Genomic DNA, 12,196 nt, shown 5'->3' with positions numbered 1-12,196 from the left:
CTGACTAACACACCTGAGTCATGATGAATAGCAAAGGCTCTAAGGTCGGTCAGCCTCCATTGTTCTTCTGGCCTTCTTCCTGAAGGATGGCAGTATATAGGCCGGGGGCAAGAGGTGGTGGGGTGTATCAGGGTTTATCAATAATAGAATAGGCTCCTCTAGAGGGATATAAAGCACTGCCAAGTCCTTTGCGTTTTAAGCTGTTGCTTGCAGTATTCTGGCGAATGGTTTTGTGATTAGCTGTGTGATTTTAGGCAGGTTACAGGACTTCGATTTCAACATCTATAAATTGAGAATAATTGTAGTGTCTAATTCATTAAGGTACTGTGTAGATTAAGTGAGGTGAAATATATAAAGCTTCTGGAAGAGAGTATCACATAGCACATGTTCAATAAACAATCATTAGTATTAATATTATCTGGTGTTATTAATGATGGTAGCAAAAAAGTCTAAAACTCTGGTCAACGTCTCTGGGAAGGGAAGGCTGAAGTAAGACTCAAAGCAATGCACGAAGAAAGGAAGAGGGAAATTCCCAGGAAGCATGAAAAGGTACTGGGCGTTTTCAATAAAAAAGAGGAATTCTAAAGCTGAGGTCCCAACTCTTTCATAAGTTTGTTTATTCATTCTCTATGTAAAGAAGAAACACACAAAAAATTCTTGTTTGTTTTCCACACTTTGTGGGAATTATGCATTATATCATCGTTTTCCCACATATGAAACGAGCAGTTATAGACACAAAGAAACTTTACAGAAAGGCTGACCTGCAAGGGAGGCCATGGATTGTTACTTGTTCCAATTCCCAGTTTTTGGAGTGGGAGCTACTGCCACCTGCTGCCTCCACTACTCTAAACGCAGTCGACATTAAAAGCAGCATACCTGTTAAGTTTCAATGTTAGTGTGAAAAAATATATGTTTTGTACATGATCCTTAGAAAATGATTTAGATCAGGCAGCACTAACAGTTGTAGAAACTTGAAGATTCTCTAACTTTGCAATATGTTTTAAATGGTATGCTTCCCCTCTTACGGTTTTTGCACTTGGAAAATATTCACCCCTACTCCCCAACCCCAGTGCAGATTGTGGTGGTGTCCTACTTTTTAAATCTTATATTAGTAATAAAATGTAGAAGTTTCATTTTCATTTTTTTCTCTTCAATTTAAATTTTTCCCCGGGTCCATATGGTTCCTTAAGTACATTCCCAGAGTGTGAAACAATACCTAGAGATAATTTTGGATTTTCTCTGTTCCATCTTATTTTATAAGATGGAAAGTGCCAAAAACGATGTTACAGATAGGAAAATGCATATGTCTAAATCTAGGAAAAGAGAAAGAAACATATATTGAATGTTGCTTTCCAATCATTTATAAAATAGCCTAGGATTGAGTTCCAGATACAAACAGTTGTACAGGAAAAAAAAAAAAAAAAGAGAGAGAGAGAGAGAGAGGAAAGTGCTTGGGTATATTTTATGAGATTGCTGAAACTTTGATACTCAACCTGGATGAAAATATAAAGGTATAGACCTTTTGACTTTGAACGTAAATGCTAAAATGTGAAATGAAATATTTTCAAATGTCATCAAGCAATTTATAAGATAAGGAATCATGACTAAGAATTTTTTTCAATAAACACAAAGTTAGTTTAATAACAAAATATTAATGTAATCAGTATTTATTAATAGCTGTGATGATAGATATTAGTGTAATTTACCACATTAACAGATTAATGAAGGAAATAAGCTTATGACCATTTCAAAATTTATAGAAAAGCATATAACTCAGTATTCATTTTGAAAAACATGCTGAGCAAACTAATAATAAAATAGAATTCCCTTTATTGGATAAGGAATGTCCACCAAATCCTATAGCAAATGACATATTTAAAGTGAAAAGTTAGAAATAGTATAATTAAGGATGAAACTAGAGAGGATGCTCAATATCACTGCATCCAGAATATGTTATTGATATTCTTAGCTAATTCAATAAAATAAGTAAAAAGTTGTGTAATCATTGGAAAGATTGTGTAAATTATTTTTACACAATATAATTACATCTATGGAAAATTCAGGGAAATCTACTGACAAGCCCTTGAAATTAATAATAATATTCAGCCAGGTTACTGGATACAAGTTCAATATCCACAAAAAATCAGGAGGGTTGGTGCACACAAATAAAAACTAATTAAAAAAAATTTTTTAAAGTGGCAGTGACAACAAGAACACTAAATACTTTAAAAGATGTGCATGGTTTTAATGTCATGTTATACTTTTATTGAAAAGCACAAATAAATGGAGAAATATACCACATCCATACACACGAATGGGAAAACTCAATATCATATAAGCATCCATTTACCCCAAATTAATTTTTAAATTCAAGTAATAATAAACAGAAACAAAAGAATAAAATACAACATTGAGGCTGGGCAAGATGGACTTCGGGAGGCTGAGGCAGAAGGATTGCTTTGAGTTCAAGACTAGCCTGGGCAACACAGGGAGATCCAGGTTCTACAGAAAATAAAAGCATTAGCCAGGCATTGCAGTAACCCCTATACGCCCAGCTACTTGGGAAGCTGAGGTGGGAGAATCACTTGAACTTGGAAGTTTGAGGCTGCTGCAGTGAGCCATGATCACCCCACTGCACTCTAGTTTGGTCAATAGAGTAAGACCCTGCCTCAAAATAAAGTAAAATAAATAAAATATTGAGGGAGAAAAAGAAATTTAAAACTCAAAAAAACCCCCAAACCATAATATTAAAAATTACAATAAAGTTAATAAAATCAATAGAAGGCAATTATACAACATTTTTATAATAAAATTTTTATATACACATTAAAAAATATAGAGGCAAACTAAAAACTGGAAGATGAGATTGGTCATGCATACACAGTTGTCCCTTGGTATGTGGGAGGGATTGGTTCCAGGACTCCCTGTTAGACATCAAAGCCATGGATGCTCAAGTCCCTGACATAAAATGGTTTAATACTTGCATATAACCTAAGCGTATACTTATATATACTTTAAATTATCTCTAGATTGCTAACAATATCTGAAACAACGTAAATGCTATGTAAATAGTTGTCATACAATATTTTAAAACTTTAAATATAAAATAGCCTAGGATTATTGTATTTATTATTGTTATTATTATTTTGTTATTTTCTATTTTTTTCCCAATGTTTTTGTTCGCAGTTGGTTGCATCTGCAGATGCAGAAGCTGTGAATACAGAGGGCTAACCAAGATCAAGAAATAGTATTCAGTGTATGCTCAGTACTCCCCCTTATCTGTAGGGTATATGCTCCAAGATGTAGCCTTGGAACATATACCCTATCCTGTTATCCTATTTACAGCCTAGTATACACCCTCCACCAAAATGCAATAACTTCCTTAAGACAGGAATTATATTTTAAATAAAATTTTTAATTTTTTACTTAAACCTCCATGCAAATTAATCATCAAAAGTTAAACTTGGACACCCAATGAAGCATATGTAGATGGGTCACATAAGTTTATCTTTTTTCTTTTCTGAGATCCCACTAAACTGCTACTAAAGAAATTTAAAAGAGGAATAAATTCATGAGGGAGAGAATAGTGTGAGAAGAGACATCTGAGGAGAAGACACTCTGTGAAAGGAAACTGGATACTTCCGTGGTGTCTATTGAGAGTAGATGTTGCAACCATGTAGAGGGAGCTCAGGATGAGAAAGAGATGATTGATTTTGCAAAACCCTGGCATGTGCAGAACTCAGAGATACCAGAAAGCTACCGAGGATGCTTCAACAAAAGGAGGAAGTAAAGAAAAATGGAAGATCTGGGATCACGGATAGAGGGTATACAACATACAAAGGAGGTGAAAGAAAGGAGGATCCTAGGAGGATCATGGGGAGCGAAGTGAGAAAACAATCTGTGTAGAATGGAGGACAGGATAGAAGGCTCTGGGATAGAGTTTTCAGAAGAAAATAATAAAATAAATAGATGATATGTTTGAGCATCTGGAAAGGAAGTAACAAAAAATGATCAAATTCAAAAGCTAAACTAGATCTCCACGTAAACACAAAACCAAAATTAAGTGGTAACTGTCGGGAAAAGAAAGGAGAAGTGTACAAGAAGAGAAGCATAAACTTCATTTTAAAAGTTGTAGTATTCTTCATGTATGTAAGAAGAGGAAAGACAGCTTGAGAGAGCTAAATCTTCATCTACTATAAGAGAAGATAACAGTGAGACACCAAAAAAGGCAGTTACAATCATATTACTTAGAAATAGAAATGTGAATGCCAAGAGATAAGGCTTAAAAGGTTGAAATTTAAAAAAGGGTTTGGCAGGAGGCTACTCTATTTCATTAAAAGCCATTGGTAATATTTGATTTTATACAATCAGGTTAATAAATTTTACTTCATTTTTGAGACAGGGTCTCACTCTAACCCCAGGCTGGAGAGCAGTGGTGTGATCATAGCTCACTACAGCCTCAAACTCCTGGCTTCAAGAGATCCTCTAGCCTCTGGCTCTGAGGTAAGCTAGGGCTACAGGCACCTGCCACCACCCTTGGCTATTTAAAAAAAAAATTTTTTTTTTTTTTTTTTTTTTTGTAGAGGTGTTGTCCAGACTAGTCTTGAACCCTTGGTCCCAAGGGATCCTCCTGCTTTGGCCTCCCACAGTGCTGGGATTACAGGTGTGAGCCACCTTATAGCCTGTGAATGTATTCTTTTGAGAAAAACAAATGCATTGAATAAGTGCAAATAAAAGCAACATTGAAAAGAAGCAGGATTCCTTATAATACCTTGGAAAGTTTTAAAAAGATCTAGACAAATAATGAAGACTACTATAAAATTTAGATCACTTTAACAGCAATGTTTTGAAAATGATTCAAAATAGTTTAATACTAACAAAAATAGGGACTGGCTTATAGCATTTTGCAGCCTTTGCATGGCATACACTTTTAAAATTAATTGCTTCTCTTACCTTGGTAAATCTAAACAAATACTTCATTATATATTTTTAAGAAACCGTTTGTTTATGGGTGTTGGGGCTGGAGGTGGAGAGCTTTGGGGAGTAAATTCATTTTGCAATATTGTCTCAGTTTGGATTCTTGCATTCTGAAATTTTATTCTAGTTAGAAAGACAAACTCTTATCTTTATAACAGGTGATTAACAATAAGGCAATGTAGTAGGTAGCAAGTCCTATCAAAGAAAGCTCCAGTCTTCACAGACTGATAAAAAGGAGCCTCAGAACTTAAACCTCTTGATCAGAAGGATCGAAAAACACTGTGCCTCTTTATGGTACCTGCCCAACCTCTTTCAGCTAAACAGAGGCACTTTCAAATATACAATTCTGGCAGAGGGTACATTTTTGTTGTAAGAGCCTCTTCAGCCAGGTACATCAGGGAGTTAAGTGCTCTGGAGGACACAAAACAGAGGCTCCATTTTGCCTGTCACACCACAGATATTAATGACAAGCAGATCTGACCACTTCCCCCAGCTCCAGCAACCACCAAAAGCTCTGTCACTTTCTCACTCCCAGCTCACTTGTATGCTGATTATGTTCTATACACAACTGTGGTTTACATGAATATATAAAGCTGCTCAGGAAAATTATTCTTAGAAATCACTCTGAACCATTAAAACTGATTAATTAAAACACGCACACACACACACACACACACACACAAATGAGAAAAGCATTCTATGCTTGCGGATTGGAAGAATCAATATCATTAAAATGACTATATTACCCGAAGCAATCTACAAATTCAACACTATTACTATCCAACATCAATTTTCAAATTTAGAAAAAAACTATTCTGAAATTCATATGGACCAAAAAAACTCCCCTGAGCAAAAAAAAAACAAAGCCAGAGGCATCACATTATCTGACTTCAAACTATACTATGAGGCTAAACTAACTAAAGAAGCATCGTACTAGTGCACAAACAGACACATAGACCAATGCAGCAGAATAGAGAATCCAGAAATAAAGCCACACACCTACAACCATCTGGCCTTTGACAAAGTCGACAAAAATAAGTCATGGGGAGAGGATTCCTTATCCTGTAAGTGGTACTGAGATAACTAGCTAACCATATGCAGAGGAATGAAACCGGACCCCTACCTTTTGCCATATACAAAAATTAACTCGAGATGGATTAAAGATTTAAATGTAAGACCTGACAATATAAAAATCCTGGAGAAAACTTAGGAAATACCCTTCCCCCCACATTGGCTTTGGTGAAGAATGTATAGCTAATTCCTCAAAAGCAATCACAACAAAAACAAAAACTGACAAGTGGGACCTAATTAAATGAAAAAACTTCTGCACAGCAAAAAGAAACTATCAATAGACTAAACAGACAGCCTACAGAATTGGAGAAGATATTCACAAACTATGTATCTCACAAAGTTCCAGTATCCAGAATCTGTAAGAAACTTAATTCAACAAGCAAAAAACAAATAACTCCGATAAAAGGTGGACAAATGAAATAAACAGACATTTCTCAAAAGAAGACATACAAACAGCCAGTAAGAAATACCGCTCAACATCACTAATTATCAGAGAAATGCAAATCAAAAACACAATGAGATACCATCTCACATTGGTAGCAATGGCTCTAATTAAAAAGTAAAAACAAACAAAACCAGATACTCCAGCCTGTGCCACACAACTGGGACCCCATCTCTACAAAAAATTAAAAAATTAGGTAGGTGTGGTGGCACACACCTGTAGTCCCAGCTACTCAGGGAGCTGAGGTAGGATGACTGCTTGAACCCAGAAGGTCAAAGTTGCAGTGAGTCATGATTGCTCCACTGCATTCCAGCTTGGATGACAGAGCAAAACCCCGTCTCGAAAAATAAAAAAATATCAGAAATTAGTGTGGCTGGGAGGAAAAGGAAACACTTATATTCTGTTGGTGGGAGTGTGAATTAGTTCAGCCACTGCAGAAAGCAGTTTGGAGATATTTCAAATACATTGAAAAAGAACTACCATTCAACTAAGCAGTCTAGGTACATACCTAGAGGAAAATAAATCACTTTACAAAAAAGTCACATGCACTTGTATGTTCACCAAAGCAGTATTCACAACAGCCAAGACGTAAATATCAACCTAGGTGCCCATCAGCAGTGGATTGCATAAAGAAAATGTGGTACATAAACACCATGGAATCCTATGCAGCCATAAAAAAGAATGAAATCATGTCCTTTGCAGCGACATGGATGCAGCTGGAGGCCATTTTTCTAACCAAATGAATGCAGGAACTGAAAAGCAAATGCCACATGTTCTCACTTATAATAGGAGCTAAACATCAGGTGCATGTGGCTGTAAAGATAGGAACAACAGACACTGGAACTGGGAACACAAAATAGTAGAGGGGGAAGAAGGAGGGGTGAAGGTTGAAAAACTACGTATTGGGTACCATGTTCACTATCATAGTAGTGACTGGATCACTTGTACTCCAAACCTCAGTGTCATGCAACAAACCCATTTAACAAACCTACACATGTATCCCCTGAATCTAACATAAAAGTTGAAACTATTTAAAAAGTATATTTCTAATAGATCAAGTTTTCATTAAACCCAAATAAACTCTTCAAAAATAAATTTATTAAAAAGCTGATTTCTAGTTAAAATTTACATAAAACTTTATGCTATTTTTTGCTGAAATATAAATATTTAGAAGATGAATAATATAGAAAGCTAGCATAGCTTGGCACCGTAAACATCACAAATACTTCGTTTTTTGCCATTTGAGACACTAGTCTTATTTGAATCTTACTCTGTCACCTACTGGGTTATCTCTCATTCCTCTGTGAACTCTCTCAAATTGGTGTTAACTGTGTTTACTTCTAAGGGTTTAGACTAAAAGGGCAGAGTATGGGTGAGAGGGGGCAGGATTTCACTTTTTTAATATAATGAACACTTATCAGAATTATGGGTGTTGCTTTGGTTTTTTGTTGTGCCTTTTCATAAAACAGGATTAAAATATCATGCAAATTTAAATTAAAAATAAATGTAATTTCAGATGTGGTGTCCAGATAATTCTTTGTCATTGGGTTTCTGCTTGGACTGTGCCTCTCTTTACCTTATATGCAGTCCCTGTACAGTTTCGTCCATATCACCCTCCCCAAGATCCAGACTTGCATTTCCAAAAGTTTGGGTGACTCCTACTCCTCTTCCCACAAGGATCCCACAAAATGAGGATATAAAATATTTAAAATATACTATATATTTTTTCAAATCATCTTCCCCTCCTATCCTGATAAATAACTTAAAAGAAGGTAGACCCCTGTATGTGATTTTGCCATACCCGACGTTCAATTAAGCTGTAAGAGACCTCCAGAAAAGGTACGTGATATATTGTTTTAAGAGCCCCAGTATCTAGAAGAGCGACTTACCCAGTAGGCATTTAATAAATGTTAACTTGCTGGCAGACTCTTCTATTTTCTTCCTTTGGCAGTGAGTTTTGGACCATCTACTCATATAGTTCTCCAAAATGGAAACTTTGCCATCACCCTATGTAACTCCTTTACCCTTAGTGCCTTCATTCAATCAGTCACTAAGTTCTCCTGATTTTATCAGCTTAAAATTACTTGAATTTCCCCTCCTCTTCACTACCAGTCTTATCCTTATATCATTTCCATTGGCAAATGGAATCCTTTTGCCTGGATGCTTGGCTTATTATAGATAGCCTCCTTCCAGGTCTTTATACTCCCATCTGTCCTTGCCTCCACTGCAAGAGAAGTCCAATTAAAACTGAGACTCGATCTAGTTACTCACCTGTTTAAGAACTTTCAATGCCCCATCAACTAAAGAACAAATCCAAGTTTCTCACCACCACATGTAAAACTTTCCTTCATCTTGGTCTCTGCCAAACTCTCTAGGCTCATTTCCTTTTATACACTGGCACAACTTTCGGCTCAGAATCGCCAACACCCTAGTTACTTTCTAAATGCAGAAGCTATATAGTTTGTGGTGTTAGGGAAGTCAGGATCAGTGGGAGCTATGCTTTGAATGTTTGCATTTCCTCTAAAATTCATGTTGAAACTTAATCCTCAGTGAAACAATATTAAGAAGTGGGGACTTTAGGAAGCAATTAGGCCATTAGGGCAGAACCCTCATGGATAAAATAAGCATCCTTATAAAAGCACTTGAGGAAGTGAATTCAGCCTCTTTTTGTTCTTCCATCCCTTCCTCCATGTGAGGATGTAGCATTTGTAACCTCCAGAGGAAGCAGAGTTCAAGGTGTCATCTTGGGAGCAGAGAGAGTAGCCCTCATCAGACATCAAATGTCAGTGCCTTCATCTTGGACTTCCCAGCCTCCAGAACTGTGACAAACAAATTTCTGTTCTTTGTAAATTACCCAGTCTGTGGTATTTTGTTATCATGACACAATGAGACTAAGAACAGAACCATCTTCAATAGTTTTTCTAAAGAGATAATATGGAGATATGACACTTGTTAAAACTATGATAAAATGCATTTGAGAAGCAATGTAAAAAAAGAGTTTTGGAGAAAATTATCAAAGGAAGGCCTTTATTTTTACATGGTAGTTCCCCCAGTGAATGGCAAAGTATTCATCTTCTCTAAGTTCTTCCTAATGTTAGAACCTCAAACTTCATCTGCTGTTATATGATCCCACCTCTGGGTCACACACATTTCTCCCAACAATATCTTCCAACCTGTCCCTACCAACTACCCATCCTGTGTCCCTTTTTGACGCAACTAATGTCTGTTTATTTTTTAAAGCAAAACCCATGTATTTTCTTATCCTGTAATATTACCTGCCTTCATAGGTTGGGCTAAGGACCCTTCCTCTGTTTCCATCACACTTACTCATAATTTTATTACTTATTATGCTGAGATTGTCTTTCTAAGTTTGTTCCACAAACTATAGGGATCTGAGGACAAGGACTGTGCTTTCTTCATCTTATAGTCCCAGTACCTCGAAGAGTGACTGGCATCAGTTAGACATTTAATAAAATGTTATTGGCTCAAAGAACAGGTTCCCTTTTTCTTTCTATTTTTGTTATTTGGTTGTGAATCTGTACCAGAGACCAGTCTGGCTTCTAACTAGAATAACAAACAGGCGGTAAGCCCCACTAAGGCATCTATTTATGAGAATAACTAATGGTAGGTAAAATAAGTACTTAATATTGAGCAGTCTAGGCTGTTCCTCCAGCTCCACTAACACAGTGACTGGACTGATCCTCCCTGAGCATATATTGTCTTGCAAATGTTCTTCCTATTTTTATGTAGACTCAGGTAAAGCAATTGTTCTATGCATCTTTCATGTAGGCAACCTTCCTGGTAAAACATATCACTAGCTTTAACAGTGAGTGCTGCAGAGCCTGGAGTCAAATGGTGTTTTAGTCATCAAATTAATTAGCAAATTTTACTAGCATGGAAGAAGCCTTAGGCAAATTTTCTTTGATAGGTGTTTGTATGAAATTTTTATTTGTCTCAAGACAATGTTTTATTGTCTCATTACTTCAAAATTTTGGTCAGTTAATCCCCAAGTTTAATGGACTAAAACGAGAAGTCACATGGATTCATTCATGCATCCATGATTAATGATTCATCAATTCTTTGATAAATTCTAATTCCTTTGTTAGGCGCTTTGCTGAGTAATGGGTATAAAGTGTGAACAAAGCAATTGTAATCTCTCTTCTCACTATACTTCCAATATAGTGAGAGGCAGAAACTACACATACAAAAAAAAAACCACACACAGAAGATAACTAAAGATAATTTAGCAAACACATTACGATTTTATTTCTCAGTGTAGATCCCATCTCACTTCCTATGGTGAAACCAAGAGGAAATTTAACCACCCAGAATATTCATGTTCTGAACCTACTTCTATTTACCACAGTCTCAGATAATCATCTCATCTTTGAAAAAATATAGGTTATCAGGCATGAATTCTCAAATTCCCTTCACTTACCTTCAGAATTTGTTCATAATTTGCTCCTTACATTCTTATCCTATTGTTTCAATAGGACAATGTATTTTAGTTCCTCTCCAAGATCACCCTAACTATATCTTGAAGTCCAGCCTTTCATCATCTAACGGAGGACTTTGGGTTCTATGTTGCGGCTTGGTCTATGTCACATGTTCAATATATCCCATGATAAAGAAGGTATTTTTTAGAGTTCTTACTCTCTCAAGTCACTGTTTTGCCATGTCACTTTCATGGCAAGAGAAAGACAGTGGAAGGGAAAAATAGGAGGAAGGATACCCCAAATTCACTTTCCTATCACACACTTATGTCTTAATTTTCTCTAACCTGGCTTCTACCCATACCATTTGATTGAAACTCTCATCACCTGAAGCGGACATCCGTAGATGGCACCCTGCAAAGGCTACTCCCACTTCTGCTGGCATCACTGTCCTTTGGGACACCCTTTTCCCCATTTTTATTTCAGGTGCTTCAGTTGGGTTCATCCTATCCCTAAATCCAAGTAGGGCATGTAACCTAAAGAAAAACATCTCAACACAGGCCATGATGACAGCGTCAGGAATCATCAAACCCCTTTGTTAGAGCCAATCAGAACTAATTCTATGAGTGAGGCCAGAGGTACCTTCAAAGAGAACATTCTTTCTCTTTCTATGGACTTGAATTGATGTAGGTTGAGATTGCTGCTACCATCTTGTCAGGGAGAAAAGCTTTTAGAAACTAAAGCCAAAGCAGAAAGCACAGGTAAGAGATGATAAAAGAGAAATGATGTCTGATTCCATTAAAGGAGCTCTTAAATTCAAGCATAACTGATAAATAGGACTAATCTTGAACTTACAGTTCATGGAGTAAATTCTCTTTTGCTTCAACCAATTAAGGTTCTGTGCTTTTTTACATTTGCAACATAAAGGACGATAATTTATACATCATCAAAAAATTCAGTGGCTTCACATCAAAAAGTTAGAAAGATCTCAGTTTAACAACCTAACATTACATTAAAAGAACTAAAGAACCAAAAGAAAGTCAACCCCAAAACTAGCAAAAAAAAAAAAGAAAAAAACAAAATCAGATCTGAACTGAAGGATTTGAGGCACAAAAAACATTCAAAAGATCAATGACTCCAGGAGTTGGTTTTTTGAAATCTCAAAAAAAAAAAAAAAAAGAAAAAGAAAAAATAGCTAGCTAGCTAGACTAACAAAGGTGAAAAGAGAGAAGAGCCAAATAAATATAATTAGAAATGACAAGGGGAGTATTAC

At 36.1% G+C, this 12,196-nt stretch overlaps 1 protein-coding gene across 9 annotated transcripts in view; it reads right to left on the bottom strand.

Annotated features, from left to right (window-relative positions):
* Positions 1–12,196, bottom strand: part of SLC38A11 (solute carrier family 38 member 11) — a 59,730-nt gene that overhangs the window by 21,198 nt on the left and 26,336 nt on the right. The window lies entirely within an intron of this gene.

This window comes from Callithrix jacchus, chromosome 6 (genome assembly GCF_049354715.1).
Source record: "Callithrix jacchus isolate 240 chromosome 6, calJac240_pri, whole genome shotgun sequence".
NCBI lineage: Eukaryota > Metazoa > Chordata > Mammalia > Primates > Cebidae > Callithrix > Callithrix jacchus.
This window is presented reverse-complemented; position numbering and strand designations above follow the sequence as displayed.